At 44.1% G+C, this 17858-nt stretch overlaps 1 protein-coding gene across 2 annotated transcripts in view; it reads left to right on the top strand.

Annotated features, from left to right (window-relative positions):
* Window positions 1-17858, top strand: part of LIMK1 (LIM domain kinase 1) — a 77885-nt gene that overhangs the window by 43645 nt on the left and 16382 nt on the right. For both annotated transcript variants that reach the window (XR_003437027.1, XR_003437026.1), the window contains one exon: window positions 2692-2820. The gene's annotated coding sequence lies outside the window, so the exon portion shown is untranslated. The remainder of the gene's footprint in view (window positions 1-2691; window positions 2821-17858) is intronic.

Raw genomic sequence — 17858 nt, forward strand, 5'->3', positions numbered from 1 at the left:
CCGTGTCCTAGCTGTGTGATTTGGAGCAAGCTACTTTATCAGTCTGAGCCTCATTTTCCACAAATGTAAGTTAGAAATAGCTCTGTTGGGAGGATTAAATGAGATCTGCCTCATAATTTTTTACTGAAAACTGAACATTTTAGAGAATATATTGTAACTCTGGATCCTGATCTCCCAGGGACTGTTGTTGTTGATTCTATCGTTGTTGTTGTTTGCTGCTTGGCCAGTTGGTTGACTTAGTGACTTGTCTGGACTAATTCTTTATAGTTTGTCTTCCCCACAGTGTGCAGCCACCGAAGTCTCTGTTCAGTTTTATTCTGGTGTGGTGTTTTGTTATTGTTGTTTTTTCATCTTGTTTTTACTTTTAAGCTTGACTTCCTAGGTATCACCCCTGGGTCAGCATAGCTTAGTGGCCAGCCAGTGGTTGGTCAGAAGTTTTTCTTAAACACCTTGAGCCCGTGCCTTCCGCCCTTTGCCAAGTGGGTCTGTGTGTGGACTGGGGCACACAAAGTTCAGGCAGGTTACAAGTCTGCCTTGGTTTTTACTTTCTGCTTTTGCACAAGGCCTGATGTTCAGCCAGGGATCTGGGGTGGGGGTCCTCAACTGCACGCACATGTGTGTGCACACCTCTAGATCCCCAGGAATATGTCAGAGCTTCTCAAAGCCCCCTGTGGCTATCTGGTGCCCTACATCTCCTTTTCAAACTTTTGACTGCTCTCTTGCTTGCCCCAGGCAGCACTGTAGCCTTAGGCAAATGTGACAGTGGCCTTTCCCAATTGTTTGCCACCAATCGATATTATTTTCAACATCACCCCTCACCATGAGCTTTTTTGCAGAGCTCCAAATCAGGTCAGCTCCTCCAGCAGCAGAAGTGAGGCTGCCAGTTTTCATGGCTACCATGTCTTGGCATTGTGGGTGGGGGAAGGGAAATGGAAGCAGCCTGGAGATAAAATGCCACAGACCCACTGTTATTACTGAGGTTCAGTTTTTCTTGAATAAATGCCTTTCAATTTGCTGTATGCCTTTAGTTACCTTCCAGAGCACTGAAATAGTTGTATTGGATAATTTTGCCAGTTTTATCATTGCTTTTTCTGAGGAGAGGATTTGCCAAGGTCACTTCCCTCTGTCACTTCCCCTCCTCATTCTTCACTGCTTCTTATAATGCTCTAAGTAGAAATTTCTTCTTCCTGAAGTACATCCATTAGGAATTCTTTCAGAAAGGATCTGTGAGAAATAAAATCTTTTTTCTTTTTAACCTTTATCTGCTTTTTATTACCATGGGAATCTATTTGGACCTAGTTTAAATTATATTTAGTGTTCATAGTGTTTCTTCATTCTTGAGAATCGTGTCTCAACAATTCTGGAAAATTCTTAGTCATTACATCTTCAGATATCTCTACTTCATTCTTTTCATACTCTTTCTGGAATCTCTATTAGACATATGTTGAATATTCTGATTCTATTATCTGTGTCTCCTAACTTCTTTTTCACCATTTCAGTTCTCTGTGCTTCTTCAACTCTCTTTTCCAGTTCATTAATCCTCTCTTCTACTGTGTTCAATCTGCTGTTAAATCCACCCCTTGAGGGCTTTATTGTGCTGTTTGTTCCAGTGACTACATTTTCTGTTTTTAGAAACTGTTTCTTTGTCAAATTCTGGGGGTTTTATTGTTTGTTTTCTTAGAGTTTGGATTTCTAACATTGAATTTTATGTTCTCTTCCATGCTGTTGTTGTATAATCTCAAGATCTAGGGGCTCTGATTGTCCTAATTGTAATTTTTAGTCTCATATGTGAAAAATTGTGTCAGGGCTTTGACATTTTTTAATTGTAATAATGGGTACAATTTCCATTGTAGGTGGGTCCAACTGCCATACTTAGCCCCCCCCCAAAAAATATATATATGCTTGTTTATACATATATATTTTATATTATATATATATATATATATATATATACACACACACACACACACACACATGATACAGGATGCCTATATACATGTATATATATATGTACGTATATATAGGCATCCTGTATTGTTCTGTATTTTTTTTCTTGTAACCCTAGTGCAGGGCCTCATCTCCTGTCACTCCTGGTTATTGACCCTCACTGACACTTAAGGGAAGACACATTATCAACTCATTGACTGTCATCTATGCTGTTTAGTCCCCTCTTTGTTTCTGGACTCCTGAGTTTTCTCTTTCTTCCATGGGAACTCAGCTGTGCATCTAAAATCATTTTTAATTTAATCAAACATTTCAAACAATTTTGCTAGTAGAGTTTTCTGGTTATCCTAGCTGACAAATCAGAAACATATGGGGAGATTTTTCAGAACATGTTTCACAGTCCTTCTTCCCCTGCCAAAATTCTGATACCACCTCCTAGAGAGTCTGCCAAAATCTGGGTGGAGCTGGGACCAGAAATGGGGTGGCGGTGGGGATCATTCCTGTATAATTTGAAAAACAACACAACTCACTTCCTTAGTGTTCTGATTCCGTTCCTGGTGTCTTAGACTTCTGTGCCTAATGCAGTTTCACGGCCCACAGGAGATACCGGGTAAAGATATGCTGAATACATGACTGATTACTGACTGATACTTGTGTTCAGCATAACGCCCACCGTGCAGGTCCGACATGTGATTAACCTAGATAGTAACTGCTCGATAAAGATCATTCTCCCTTCCCCTAAAACAGGAAAGAGGAGCTTACCAGCACCCCATGGGCGTGGCAGGCTCAGGTTAGACTACTCTCAAGGTGGACAGCCTGCATTCCAGCCTTGGTCCAGGTCTCTGAGGACTGTGATGGAGGGCACGAGGGAAGCACGTGAGTTGGCCTGGATTCCATTCTGTGGATTTTCACCCTCATGCACTGGATGAATGGGACAATCAGCCTGGAGGACAGGCCCTAGGGGGTGCCTCACAGGTCTGTATTAGGCCCTACCTATTTATCTGTTTTGGGGGGTGACACAGAGTTGAGAAGGATCAGGACACCTTAGGTGACAGTCAGGACCCTGGATCCCCTCTTTTGCCCCTTAAAGCCTCAGCTTTCCTTCTCCATCCCCTCCCTACTCTTCCAATCTGTCCCCAGCCCTTTCCTGACTCTGTCTCTCTGCAGACGACTCCTCCTTCAGCAGGGCTGCCCACACCAGCGCCTCCAGCTCATCTCTCCAGGTCACCAACCCATTGCAGGAAGACCCAAAGGCTCTTCAAAGGCCAAGTGCACAGACACAGACTCCCCTTTCCCCCAGCATCCTGCCCTCCTTCTGTGATCCCAACTCCAGGGTGTCATCCAACCCACGCAGGCACCTGTGAGTCACCCTGGACTCCGCCCTCCTCTTTCCAAATCTGTTTAGACCAAGTCTCCTGGATGGAATCCACTTCTGGGTATGTCTGCAATCAGGCCTCTGCCTTCCACCTTCCCTCCACACCATCACCTGAGGTCAGCCACCAGCATGGCCCTCGGGATCATCATACCTCCTAACTCACCTGCAGCCTCTAGTCCGGGGTTGGTGGCCCCTGAGCCTGATCAGGACCTCAGACTTGTTTTGTCTGCCTCCAACTGTGGTTTGCTTTGCTTCTGCTTTTAAATGAGCTAACACTATCAACTAGAAGATCTCACATACAAGGAAAGAATTCTGGCTGCTCTTGAGTAATTTGCGGGCCCCAAATGCGTGCTGTCCCCTTGGAGGGGCTGTTAGCTGTCCCCAAGTGGCAGCTGTTCCCTGATGATCACAGACCCCTAACCAGTCTGCCTTGCCCCTCAGGGCACTTGAGATTAAGGCTTTTCTCCGGTCTGTAATCATCCTCACTGCTCCCAGCTAAAACTCAAAGTTGACGCTGTCATTCAGCAGTTTGTCCAACGTCCTGCAGAGGAAATCAGCCTCTTTAACCTGGCATTCGAGTCCCTTCCCCAGTCCACCCAGGCCAACCCTCCAGCCTCACCCCAGTCCTTCTCCCCTGGAGAAGCACAGCTTACCCATCTCACAATTCCCATACACATCCCGCTTTCCCAAACCTTTCTGCCTGTAATTGGGCTTTTGTTCCTACTTAGTTTACTTAAGAATGATTGTACTGGACCATATACACAAAAGTGAGTACACTGAGTATAAAACACTGTCTCAGTGAATAAGAGCTGTCTTGGAGGAAAGGCTCTTTTTTTTTTGCAAACTTTTCATCAGGATAAATTTCAAATACTAAGAAATAATAAGTTAATGAGTCCCTTCTGCCCACTACCTATATTCAACAATTATTAACATTTGTTGATGTATGTATAGGGTTAGCTAGTTGGTTGGTTGGTTTTGCTGAACTATTTGAAATCAGTTTGCAAATATCATTACATTTCACTTCCTGAATATATCAAATACCTAAGCATGCATCTCCTAAAAGCACATTTTCTTCAAAACCACAAAACCATTATTAGACTCAAGAAAATTAACAATAATTCCCAGTATTATCTAACATCTAGTCCATAGTCAGTTTCCCCAGTTTTCTCAGCTAAGCATTTCTCAGCTGTGTTGTCATTGTTGTTTTGTTGGTCACATCAGGATTCAGTTGAGGCTTTAGGGCAACTTTGCATGTTGTGTCTCTTTGTTCTTGTGCCCCCACCAATCCTTTTGTCCCTGACATTTTTTTGTCCCAGGCCAATCATCTTGTATAAATCCTACCTTCTGGATTTGTCATGTTTCCTTGAGGTGTCACTTAACCTTGTTCCTCTATCCCCTTTACTTCCTGTAAATGGGGAGGGAGGTTAAATATAAAGGCTTGACTGGGCTCAGTTAAACATTTTGACAGGAACATCTCATGGGTGATGTGGTGTAAATAGGGGAAAGGAGTTTGATTTAGTCTCCATGGTTTTCTGCTGTTGTTGTTGTTTTTGTGGCAGTGGCGCACAGCATGTGGGACCTTAGTTCCCCAACCAGGGTCCAAACCCATGCCCCCTTCCGTGGAAGCACAGAGTCTTAACCACTGGACTGCCAGGGAAGTCCCAAGTCTCCATGTTTAGACTGATGTCTGGAACTGGTGGACATTACAGGGAAAAAGGGAGCTGTGTACAGACATCAGAGCTGCTGAATGTGGCACGGGCTGCCTTGTGAGGTGGTGAGCCCTCATCACCAGGGGCATCCCAGCAGGCGCTGGTGGACCATCAAGTACCTTGGTGAGGAGTCTGCTGCTTTGGTTAGAGTGCCAGACCCCCTCACCCGCTGGATACTTTAAGGGGTGCTTTTGCTCGTCACGGTGACTGCAAATGTTGTTGATAGACAGTGGACGCTGAGAGCCTTGCAACTTGTGGGACAGTCCCATAAAAAGAGCTGTGTACCCAAGATGCTGTTGAGAACCCTGGGCAAGGGCTTGGTTAGAAAAGGGGCTTTCGAACCACTTTTAGCGATGGAGCTATTTTTCAAACAATAGCTTCACAGAACTGAGTACACAGAATAGAATCACGGTGCTTAAAGCTGGGGTGGCTGCGCCGTGGCCCTTCTCCAGAACCCTAAGGCACCAGAGAACACGTGTGAAAACCACAGAGCTGGGTAACCTGAGATCCAGATGCTTCTGAAATTCTCTATCACAGGAGCAGGGTGGTCCATTCCAGGCCCCACGGCCACCATCACTCACGCTGTGGGTACCTGCAGGCAAGTGCTGGCCCTCTCAGGCTCAGGTGAGGGGACAGCAGTGCCCACTTGCCCTTACAAGGACTGCAGGAAGCGTGGTCCAGCCAATGCCTGGCTTGTGGCGGGGGCTCCATAATGTTTGTTAAAGCTTAATCTGAAACTCATTTGTTTTCTTGAATAAGAAATACATTCACATGGTAGGAAATTCAGAAGGCACACACAATTATACTGTGGCTTCCCCAGCGGATGGAGGTTAATGCTCTTCCCAGCACACACTTCTTTTTAATGGGCGTGTACTCCTCTGTGTTTTTCTTTCCATCTCAGAATCTCAGAGATCATTTCATTCCAGTTACATGGAAAGGTTTCTCATTCCTTTTCTGTAACTTCTTTTTTTAAGTATAATATACATATATAAAAGTGAACGTAAGGGAAAAAAGCTCAATGAATTTTCACACACCCAAGAGACCAGCGCCCAGATGAAGAGGCAGATTCCAGCCTCCCAATGCCAGCATGTGCTACCCCAAAAGTAACCGCTATCCTGACTTCTAACACTGGAGTTCCGTTTTGCCTGCTTTTGGACTTTTATTATAGAAATAGACTCAGTATGTTGTCTTTTGTGTCTGGCTTCTTTCATTCAACATTACGTCTGTGAAATTCATCCACGCCGTGTGTAGTCGTAGCTGATTCATTCTCACATTTGTGAGCTACTCTGTTGAATGACGTGACTATTTATTCATCTATTCTGTTGCTGGGCTTCTGGGTGTGTTCCAAGGTTTTGTTGTACCTAATAGTGCTGTTTGTGGATCAGGCACTGCCCAGGAACAAATCCAGCTCCCACCCTTGGTGCCCTGGGGAAGCTGGTGGGTGCATTTTGCAGTTGCACTGTCATTCATTCCTGTGGCAGGGGTCCATTAGTTTGAGTTTCGGCCCAGACCCCTCATTACAGCTCCTTTATATTCCCTCTTACTATCCCTGTCCTCAGGCGGCCGTGGTTTACCCAAGCCTCAAATCTTTCTGTAGTTCCCAGAGAGCTTGCAGAGAACAAGATTATCCTGCCCTCCAGGCACTCCCTGTGAAACCCACATAGCCCTTGAGGAAGGGCGTTCACAGCCTTGAGGCACAGCAGTTGTCTTTGGGAAGGGGAATTGGGCGGCCTGAAGCCCAGAGTGCCGGGACCGGGACCGGGAGGACAGACCTCTCACCTTAAACCCCTGGATGAATTTTTAATATTGTGTGTCATGCATATAAAACTTATTCTTTTTTTTTTTTTTTTTGGGCGGTACACGGGCCTCTCACCGCTGTGGCCTCTCCCATTGCGGAGCACAGGCTCCGGACGCGCAGGCTCAGCGGCCATGGCTCACGGGCCCAGCAGCTCCGTGGCATGTGGGATCTTCCCGGACCGGGGCACGAACCCGCATCCCCTGCATCGGCAGGCGGACTCCCAACCACTGCGCCACCAGGGAAGTCCTATAAAGCTTACTCTTAAAAACAAATGTTATACATGTGTGTACATATACACATAGAATACGTATATTAGAGTGTTTGGGGAACATAGACGTAGGGCTTTCTAGGGGAGGTGACATTTGAGATTTTGGCTTTTAAAGAAAATGAGCCCATCAGGAAAGCGGGTTGGGGGTGACAGAGAGGGCCTGAGAGGAAGAGGGAATGGCTAGCGTGGGCAAAGGCCTTCAGGCTTGGGAAAGCGGGAAGAGTTTGGGGAATCCCAAGATGCGTGAGGCTGTAACGGAGGCACCCAGGGGAGCTGGAGCCCCTGGAGGAAGAGCTCTCCAGGGAGAGTCTGGGGTCAGGAAAGGGCTGAGGACAGAATGGAGGAGTGGGGAGGGGATGGAGAAGGAAAGCTGAAGTTTTTAAGGGGCAAAAGAGGTCATCCAGGGTCCTGTCACCTAAGGTGTCCCTGATCCTTCTCAACTTTGTGTCACCCCCCAAATAGATAAATAGATGGGGCCTAATACAGACCCCTGAGGCACCCCCTAGGGCCTGTCCTCCAGGCTGACTGGCTCTTTCCTCAAGCACGTATGGGTCCAAATTCACAGAATGGAATCCAGGCCAACCCACATGCTTCCCGTGTGACCTCCATCAAGGTCCTCAGAGACCTGGACCAAGGCTGGAATTCAGGTTGTCCACGCCCTAGGATTAGTCTGACCTGAGCCTGGGGAGGTGGTGAGCTCCTGCTTCCTTTCCAAGGCTGCACTGTCCAATATGGGAGCCACCAGCCACATTTGGCTATTTAAATCTCAACGTCCACTGGTTAAAATTAAATAAAATTTAAAAATCAGTTCCACAGCTACACGAGCTGCCTTTCAAATGCTCAATACCTCCGCAAGGTGTACAGAACAGAAATTATATCAAATGCTCAGCTGAGGTCCCAGGAAAGAAAGAGAAATCCCAAATGCCAGAAACAAGAGGGGACTGACCCCGACAGACGACAGCTAATGAGCTCACCCTGCTTCTGGGGTGAGGATGGGGTGAGAAGCAGGGGCTTGTGCTTAAGCGCATGTGGGGACAGAAGACAGCCTTGGGAGCACACTTAAGGTCAGGGCAGGTCCTGAGATCTCTGTATAAAGCTGGACCCTTGAAAAGCCGCACTCTCGGCAAAAGGGCGAACTTGAGAAAAAACGCCCATCTACAAGGAGGTGACAAGCAAGCCTGTCTGTTTCAGCCTGAGAATCCAAAGCTCCCAACTCAGCATTGCATGGTTTGGGATGTCAATTTACTGGACAGGAATGGTCCAGAAACTCCCAACTCTAAGCAATGACATAAATACTGAACATAGTCTGGTGATACTTCTGGGAGATAAGCAAAAAGGGAAAAGCTTTGAAGCCATGCTCCCAAGACCCAGGCTGCAACAGGCTCTATTGGAGGAAAAAAATAAAAGAACCCACCACCCTAAGGGTGAGCTCATAGCAAGAAGTGTCACAATCCCTGGGGGAACAATCCATGAGGATTGAAAGTCAGAAGACACAACAAATACAAGATAACAGGCCCAGGGTCTCCAGAACACACAACAACGGTCTGACAGAGAACACAAAGTTAGTCTGTTAGAGATGAGTGGTTGCCTTTGGGGGGAAGGAGCGGGCATGAGAGAGGCTTCTGGGGGTACTGGATGTTCTGTGTCCCGACCCAAGTGCTGGTTACATGCGTTTGTTCAGTTTTGAAAATTTACTGAGGTACATACCTATGATTTGTGTACTTTTTCGGATGTATGTTATAATTCAATAAAATGACATAATAAATAATTAAAGGAAAAATATTAGGAATCAGAATTCTAAAGAATAAGACATTATGGGGGTGGAAACAGAGGAGGCAGGTTTTAAGAAGAATCAAACAGAACCTTTAAAGATGAAAAATGGGGACTTCCCTGGTGGCGCAGTGGTTAAGAATCCGCCTGCCAATGCAGGGGACACGGGTTCGAGCCCTGGTCCGGGAAGATCCCACATGCCGCAGAGCGACTAAGCCTGTGTGCCACAACTACTGAGCCTGCTCTCTAGAGCCCGCAAGCCACAACTACTGAGCCCATGCGCTACAACTACTGAAGCCCGTGCAGCTAGAGCCCGTGCTCCGCAATGAGAGAAGCCACTGCAATGAGAAGCCTGTGCATTGCAACGAAGAGTAGCCCCCACTCGCCGCAACTAGAGAAAGCCCACACACAGCAATGAAAACCCAACACTGCCCAAAATAAATAAATATTAAAATAAATAAATTTTAAAAATAAAGATGAAAAATGCACTCAATGAAACAAATTTTTATAAGGGAAATGAGTTATGTAACAGGTTAAATGTACCTGAAATGAAAATTACTGACCTGGGAGACATATCTGAGGAACAGATTAAATGTGCCCAGAATGCACAGAAAGCCAAAATGGTGGAAAATATAAAAGAAAAGTTAGGGGACATAGAAAAGAGAATAACAAATTCGACACAGGTCTAATAGGTTCTATAAGGAGAAAGAAAGAATGTGGGGAAGACAGTATTTAAAGAGAGAATGATTACTAATTTTCCAGAGTTGATCAGAGACACAATTTTAAAGATTCAAGAAGCAGAAACTCTACCCCTGCTCAGAAACAATAAGTCCACATTAATTTTTTTTTTTTTTTTTTTTTTTTTTTTTTTGCGTTACGTGGGCCTCTCACTGTTGTGGCCTCTCCTGTTGCGGAGCACAGGCTCCGGACGCGCAGGCTCAGCAGCCATGGCTCGCGGGCCCAGCCGCTCCGCGGCATGTGGGATCTTCCCGGACCGGGGCACGAACCTGTGTCCCCTGCATCGGCAGGCAGACTCTCAACCACTGCGCCACCAGGGAAGCCCCACATTAATTTTTTTAATAAGTATTTTATTTATTTAGCCGCACCTTGCAGTTTTTGGGAACTTAATTCCCCAACCAGGGATTGAACCCAGGCCACAGCAGTGAAAGCACCAAGTCCTAACCACTGGACCACCAGGGAATTCCCAATAAGTCCACATTTAGAACCATCATAGTGAAAAGGCAGAACAAAGGCCAAAAGAAAAATTGTTTAAAGCTACCAGAGGGGAAAATGCTGATAATCTGACAGTGAGATTGACAGCAAAACAACAGCAACATCAGAAGACAAAAAGGGCAAATGGAACATCATCATTAGATTCTACAGGAAAATAATTCCCAACCGTGGAATCGATACCCAGCTTAGTCATCATTCAGTATTGAAAGTAAAATAAAATTTTTTTCAGAAACGACTCACAGAATTTCTCTCTCATAAATCCTTTCTGAGAGTATTATAAAGGATGTACTTCAGGAAGAAAGAACTAGAATTCAGAACGAAGTGGTCAGTTGCAAGAAGTGATGAGAACAAAGACATGATTAGTACACATGTGGACAAATCTAAACAAGCATGGACTTTTAAGAAGACTAATTTTGGTGTTGAAAATAAAATACTGGAAATTGATAACTTTTGAGATGTTGTATTTGTTTTTTTATAAATTTATTTATTTAATTTATTTATTTTTGGCTGAGTTGTGTCTTTGTTGCTGTGCACGGGCTTTCTCTTGTTGCAGTGAACGGGGGCTACTCTTCATTGCAGTGGCTTCTCTTGTTGCAGAGAATGGGCTGTAGGCGCATGGGCATCAGTAGTTGTGGCACACAGGCTCAGTAGTTGTGGCGCATGGGCTCTAGAGCGCAGGCTCCGTAGTTGTGGCACACGGGCTTAGTTGCTCCGCGGCATATGGGATCTTCCCGGACCAGGGATCGAACCCCTCTCCCCTGCATTGGCAGGTGGATTCTCAGCCACTGCGCCACCAGGGAAGCCCCTGTATTTGTTTTTTTAGGTGTGCCCTAATCTAGGTGCCACAAACTGGGTGGCCTAAAACAACAGACATTTATTATCTTGCAGTTCTGGAGGCCAGAAATCAAGGTGTCAGCAGGGTTGATTCCTTCTGGAGGTTCTGAGGGAGAATCCACTGCACGCCTCTCTCCTGGCTTCTGGTAGCTGTTGGCATTCCTTGGCGTTCCTTGGCTTGTAGCTGCATCACTCCAGTCTCTGCCTCCATCCTTACATGGCCTTCCCCTCTGTTCTTTTTTTTTTTTTTTTAATATTTATTTATTTTCTTTATTTTTTTGGCTGCATCGGGTCTTAGTTGCAGCATGTGGGATCTTTCATTGCAGCACGGGCTCTTCATTGTGGCGCACCAGGGTTCTCTCTAGTTGTGGTGTGCAGATTTTCTCTCTCTAGTTGTGGTACAGGGGCTCCAGGGCGTGTGGGCTCCAGAGCACGTGGGCTCAGTAGTTGTGGCACATGGGCTTAGTTGACCTGCGGCATGTGGGATCTCAGTTCCCCAACCAGGGATAGAACCTGTGTTGGAAGGCGGATTCTTTTTTTTTTTTAATCAATTATTTATTACTATTATTATTTTTTTATTTTTATTTTTTAAATTTTTGGCTGCACTGGGTCTTCATTGCTGCGCGGGCTTTCTCTAGTTGCAGCGAGCGGGGGCTATTCTTTGTTGCGGTGTATGGGCCTCTCATTGCAGTGGCTTCTCTTGTTGCAGAGCACAGGCTCTAGGTGCACAGGCTTCAGTAGCTGTGGCGCATGGGCTCAGTAGTTGTGGTGCACGGTCTTAGTTGCTCCGCAGCATGTGGGATCTTCCCAGACCACGGCTCGAATGTCCCCTGCATTGGCAGGCGGATTCTTAACCACTGCGCCACCAGGGAATCCCTGGAAGGCAGATCCTTTACCACTGGACCACCAGGGAAGTCCCTCCTCTGTGTTTCTATCTCACATCTCCCTCTGCCTTTCTCTTCTAAGAATCCCTGTCATTGGATTTAGGGCTCGCCCTAAACCCAGGATGATCTCATCTCTAGATCCTTAACTTAACTACATCTACAAACACCCTTTTTCCTAACAAGATCACATTCACTTGGTTCAGAGGATTAAGACTTGTTTTGGGGGACTACTATTCAACTTATTACAGATGGCTAGAGAGTTATTAAAGAGTTGTAGGGTCCTTGTTTTGTTTTGGATTGATTTTAGACTTTGTGAAATCAAATATGTGTGCTGGAAACTAAATGACAATTTCCCAAATATCTGAAATAAAATTATTATAAGTTGGGAAGGAATAAAAAATTTTGACCAATTTAATAGAAGATAGAACCAAAGAAAGGCAAAGAAAAGGCACAGTATATAGAAAGCACAAAATAGGATGACATAAATAATCTAAATATAGCAGGACTCACAATAAATGAAAATGCACTAACTCACCAATTAAAAGGTAGACATTACCTGATTACATGCTGTTCATACTGTTTAACCATATACGATTTATGAAGCCCACCTAAAAATATAAAGATTCAGAAAGGCTAAATATAAAGGGATGAAAGAAAATGTGCTAGGCAAAGAAAGCTGGTGTGCTTCTGTGTGTCCTACACATTAGTAAAGACATTTAAATAGACTTTGAGCCCTCCCCACCCCCCAAAAAAAATTAGGAATAGAGAGAAGGCTCACTACATAATGTTAAAAGGATTAGCAGACCAAGAAGATAAGATTATTTAAACTCGTATGCAATAGCAACAAAGAGTCTCCAAATATACAGTGCCAAAATTACAGAGAATAAATTGACAAGTCTACAACCACAGTGTGGAGATTTTAATATACGTCTCCCATTAGTTGAGAGCTAGCTCAAGCAGACAAAAATTAGTGAGGACACAGAAGAGTTAACCTACCTTCACAAAACTCCATATTCAACAATTAGAGACTACACATGGAACATTTTCAAAAACTGACCACATGATAAGTCAGAAATAAGCCTTAGGGACTTTCCTGGTGGCACAGTGGTTAAGAATCCGCCTGCCAATGCAGGAGCCATGGGTTCGAGCCCTGATCCGGGAAGACCCCATATGCCGCGGAGCAACTAAGCCCGCGCCCCACAACTACTGAGCCCACATGCCGCAACTACTGAAGCCCGCGCACCTAGAGCCCATGCTCCACAACAAGAGAAGCCACCACAATGAGAAGCCCACACACCGCAATGAAGAGTAGCACCCGCTTGCTGCAACTAGAGAAAGCCCACACACAGCAACGAAGACCCAACGCAGCCAAAAAATTAATAAATTAATAAATAAATAAATTTTAAAAAAAAGAAATAAGCCTTAATAAATGCCCAAAATTTAATACCATACATACCATCTTCTCTGGTGATAATAAAATGAGGAATCAGTAAGAGAAAACATACGCAAGTCCATGCACATTTGAAATTTTAAAATACACTTCTGAGTATTTTACCGATCAAAGAAATGAAAATACCATGTAACAAAACTGGTAGGATGTGGCTATAAAAATATATACTAATACTTAGGGGAAATTTTTTAACCTTAAATGTATATGTTAGAAATAAAGACCAAAAGTCAGTGAGCTGGGCATCCAACTCAAGAAGTTAGAGGGAAAAAAACAAAATAGAAAAACCCCAAAGGAAAAAAAAAGGAAACAATAAAATTGAGAACAAAGAAACAAGATAGAAAGCCCATAAACCCAAAACTGGTTCTTTTAAAAGTCTAAGAAATCCCCTGATGAAAGAAAGAGAGAGAGAGGGAGGAGAAAAACTATTGGAAAGAAAAAGGGCCATATTATAGATACAGCAGAGACTGTACTGTGAACCACTTTATAAAATTAAATTTGAAATTTTAGATGGAATAGATAATTTATCTTAAAAATATAACTTACCAAAATGTATGCAAAAATGTATTGAAGAAGAAATAGAAACCCCTAATAAACCTATAACCTTTTTTTTTTTTTTTTTTTTTTTTGCGGTACGCAGGCCTCTCACTGTTGTGGCCTCTCCCGTTGCGGAGCACAGGCTCCAGACGCACAGGCTCAGCGGCCATGGCTCACGGGCCCAGCCGCTCCGCAGCATGTGGGATCTTCCTGGACCAGGGCACGAACCCGTGTCCCCTGCATCGGCAGGCGGACTCTCAACCACTGCGCCACCAGGGAAGCCCCCTATAACCATTTTTTAAATGGGTCGTTTAATACCCAACCACCAATTGGTCCTAATAGGAAAATAAATAAATTGAGGTTCAGGCACATAATGGAATACCATAGAGGCGCTAAAAAGAATGAACTAGTTTCACAAACGTCCACACGAATACAAGTAAGAAACAATTTGGAATGGAATCATGTGCAAAAGGAATTGTAAAGTCTGATAACATTTCATAAAATGGTAAAATACAAACAATAATCATATCTATTCCTTAGAGATGAAGGGATTGACTGTTAAGTCAATGGCAAGTGGTGAGAGTCTGCAGGCCAGGAGGACTTGGGGGCCCAGCTGGCCTGGTGGGGGTCCACACTCAGCTCCAGTGCCTGGTACCATGGAGAAATGAAGGCCCAGGGTCACCAGATCTTCCCAGTTTTTGAAAGTGAACAAGAAATCCAGGCATTTAGGTGAATTATGTTCCAGTTCTTTGAAAGGCTGAACTTGGGGAGGGGGGATCTTCCATAGGAGGATCACATTTGGTCTATGGCCCCCCCAGTTTCTGGCTTTTGGCCCAGGCCACAAGAAGTTGGGTCTGGGTTTGAACAGGAGCTCTGGGGAGAACAGGCTAGATCAGCCACCCTGGAAGCAGCCTAGATTCTGCCCAATGAAAGCTCCCTGGCTTAGGCAACAGGCTCTTAGATATGACATTTAAAGCATAAACAACTAAAGAAAAAAAATAAATTGGACATCATTAAAATTTTAATGTTTCAAACACCACCATAATGAAAGTGGAAAAAGAAACACCCCACAAAACTGGAGAACATTTTTGCAAATCATATCTGATAAGGGTCTTGTATCTAGAATAAAGAACTCTTACAGCTCAATAATAACAAGACCAATAATTCAATTTAAAAACAATGGCTCTGATTACACATTTCTCCAAATAAGATATATAAATGACCAATAAGCACATGAAAAGATGTTCATAGCCATCAGGAAAATGCAGATCAAAACAACAACGAGCTCCCACTTCATAACCACAAGATGGTCATAATCAAAAAGATAAGTGTTGGGGAGGAAGGGGAGACATCGGAACCCTTATATACAGCTGGTAAGAATGTGAAAGGGTGCAGCCACTTTGGAAAACAGTCCACAAGTTCCTCAAATAGTTAAACGTAGAGTTAACCATATGATCCACCATTTTCACTTCCAGGCATATACCCAAGAGAAGGGAAGACACACAAAATCTTGTACACGATATTCATAGCAGCATTATTCATACTGACCCGAAATGGAAACAATGCAAATGTCCATTAGCTGATGAATGGATAAATAAAATACGGCATACCCACACAATGGAATTTTATTTCACAATAACAAAGAATGAAGTACTGCATGGATGTACTACATGATACAGCATGGATGAACCTTGAAAATATTATGCTAAATGGAAGAAGCCAGTCACAAAGGATCACATATTGAATGATTCCATTTACATGGAATGTCCAGAATGGACAACTCTATAGACAGTAGATTAGTTGGTCTCTGACTCTGGGAGAGCATATGGGGGTTGGGGAGTTAGGCTAAGGGGAGCAGAGTTTCTTCTGGGTATTGAAAATGTTCTGAATTGATAGTGTTGATGGTTGCACAATTCTGTGACTATCCTACAAACCACTGAATTATACACTTTAAATGGGTGAATGGCATGGTATGTGAATTATATCTCAATAAAACTATTAAAAATAGTACTAATGAAGCACATGAATGGTGCCATTGTTGAATCACAGGGTCTTTTTGTCCACAGAGCACCAGTGGCTGCGGAAGCTCTTTGCAATGCTACCCAAGTTGAGGCATGGGAGGAAATGGGATGATGAAGAAAGGGTTTTAATCAAACTCCAAATATTTTCATCTGATTCCCAGTTTTCATAGAAGCAACCAGTATTTATTGAACTTCCTCTATGAGACAGTCCCTGCTTTAGGTGCCAAGACTTCATCAGCCAGCAAAACAAATTCCCTGCTCTCGGGGAAGATGGACTTTAAATAAGAAAACAATAAATAGATAAGAAGTCAGGTGCGACAAGTGCTGGGAGAAAGAACCACCAGGGCAGGAAAGAGAAAACTGGAGGCTGTTGCTATTTCGAACAGAGCAGTTAGGAAGGCTCCTTTAAGCAGAAGCCCAAAGGAAGCAAAGGTGCATGCCATGTGAGTGTCAGGGGGACAGGCAAAGCAAAGGCTTGAAGTGGTGAAGTGATCAGGGTGCTAGAGGAAGAGGAAAGAAAACAGGGTGGCTGGGCAGACAAGTGATGGGAAAGACAGGGAGGAGGGGCTGGGAGGGGACAGAATAGGGCCTTTAGGCCATAGTAAGGGCACTGGCTCCTACCCAGGAAGATGGGAGGGTTGGAGCAGAGAAAATGACATGCCCTGATTTAGGGTTTAGAAAAAACACTATGACTGCTTTGTGAAAAATGCACCAAGGGGGCAGAGTTGAAGCATCCTTCTTCTCCAAATAGTTTCACCGCTTATTTGATATATTTGAGATCTTTTTAAACAGTTTTTTGAGTTGCTTCACAAAGTCTGCACAGTTTTAGTGCTAGTAAGGTATAGTTTTGGTTACAAAGAAAGCATATTCAGTACTCTTTTTCTTCTTTATTTTCATCATGTATAGATAGAGATTTCATTTTTAATTTTTCTCATATTCACATTCACTTGTTTGGAAAGCCTTTGACCTAGAGTAACACGTGCTTGTAACAGAAGCTTTGCAGTAGCTCAATACAGATGCTTACTGAGATTCACACAGGGCCAGATCTGCGTAGATTTGTAGAGTATCAGTATGTCTTTTCACATAAATTGACTAAGTCATTGATCTTAATCTCAACATAAACGTGATTCATATTTGAGGTTATTTTAGATAGGTTAACAGCATTTCACCAACAAACCATCGTTTCGAAACTTAAAAACAGCTGAATACTGAAAACTGTTATCACAAGGACTATCGTTCTTTTATAGGCAAAGAATTGACAGATTAAACAATTTGAGGTCACACAGCTAGTAGTTAAGTGGGTTGGCCAGGATTTAAACACAGGCAGTTTGAAATGCAACCCACAAGCTTCACTACACTATAGGTATCTCAAAGAAAGTGGCATCTGAGATGGGTCCTCTAGCAGGTTACACCCCCAACTCCCAGGATTAAAGAGAACTGGTAAAGGCTGGGATATCCACTCTTGGGAAGGAGTTAGGGAACAAGTTAGGATCAAAGCTCGTGAGGACAATCTCAGGAGAGTTTGGGCATCTAGCTTTGCCATGGAGGCAGTCAGCACATTTATGGAACTTTCTAGGGTTGGTCTCAATCCTCTGGATCCTGTGTGGGACACAGGTTGTGTGCTAGAGACCAACAGAAGGGGAAAGGGCCTATGGATAGTAAAGCTTAAGAGTGTGGCCTGAGACTGGCCCCGGGTGTTGCCCAAGTAGAGAAAAGGCCATTAAGCCTGGTGGGAGGGGATGGCCCATGGATGGGCCTGGTGCTGGGAAAGCCCCAGACATACACCTTCCTATTAGTCTTCCCTCCTTTTACTTCATTCATGATAAATCACTCTCTTCTCCCTCACGCAGGGCCCTGTAGGATGACAGACCTCTCTCAACACGGGTTCCTATCCTCCAGAATCTCACCTTGGGGTGACTTTGGACTGGGAGACTTTGCTTCTTATTTAATCCTTACAATCTGAGGAGGTGGGTGATATCCTCCTCTTATGATAAAATGATAAAATTGAGACATTAAAGAGGTTAAGTAACTTGCTTGA

The sequence above is a fragment of the Aethalodelphis obliquidens genome, unplaced genomic scaffold, assembly GCF_003676395.1.
Source record: "Aethalodelphis obliquidens isolate GAN/ISIS:26980383/991018 unplaced genomic scaffold, ASM367639v1 scaffold30, whole genome shotgun sequence".
NCBI lineage: Eukaryota > Metazoa > Chordata > Mammalia > Artiodactyla > Delphinidae > Aethalodelphis > Aethalodelphis obliquidens.